Raw genomic sequence first — 948 nt, 5'->3', positions numbered from 1 at the left:
GCATCTCTCTTTATTGCATATTGTTGCTCAAGTCCATCTGTTCCTAGAGACAATAGCAACCTGTCCTAAATTAAAACTCAGTCTTATTAGCTGGGCTACATACAGGATGTGAATCCATTGTAGAAATCCTAGAGACCATCTTTACTTAGAGGAGACATTTTTTTACTCCTTCCTATTCCCACTTTTTCCGAAAGAAATAAAAGGCCTTTAAAATATGGAGGTAACATCCACAGCCTATAATGAAAAGACTGTTTAGGTCTCAGAAAGAGAGGAAAGGTGATTTCTCATCTGAGAGTTTCACTCCTGGTAGCACTGAAAGTAGGAAAAAACTTAAAACAAGAATTGAAGAAAAGCCCTTCCTTTTTTTGATATTTGGCCCTAATATGAGTATAAGATTCAAAAGATCTAGAAAGAAAGGGCAATGAATCATTCATAAAGCTCTTTGAAAAAACCCTACCAATATCACCTGAGAGGAGAAAAAAGTCATCCAAACCTAAAGCTCTTGAATGAAATTTGGCTGAGCTATAATGGTCCCACACAGCATGTGCTAAAAGCAAGAACCTAAGACAGCCTCACATGAGAAATTGAAGAAAATCCTTGTGGAAAATATGGGAGTCATTGTTGGGTGTCACACTTTTTCTCCTCTAAGAAACTCATATTAATCCTTGAAACAGAGCCTTCCCTTTAGTCTGTCTTGAGTATCCTGTCCTCAGCTAGTTAAATACTGCCACCAACATTTTTTTTTTATTATTAAAGCCCTGTTTAACTGTGGAGATTGGATAGGTTATCCTAGTCATAGAACTCAGTAGAAGAATTTAATCAATTTCTAAATAATAAATCAACTTTTTGTGCCCTTTGTAATCTCAACACAACACATTGCAATTCAAAGCCATTGCACTACATTTATCTTCAATGAATAATAAATGGTACATTGGTATTGACTGAACA

The sequence above is a fragment of the Propithecus coquereli genome, unplaced genomic scaffold (assembly GCF_000956105.1).
Source record: "Propithecus coquereli isolate 6110/MARCELLA unplaced genomic scaffold, Pcoq_1.0 Scaffold204, whole genome shotgun sequence".
NCBI classification, from domain to species: Eukaryota; Metazoa; Chordata; class Mammalia; order Primates; family Indriidae; genus Propithecus; species Propithecus coquereli.
This window is presented reverse-complemented; position numbering follows the sequence as displayed.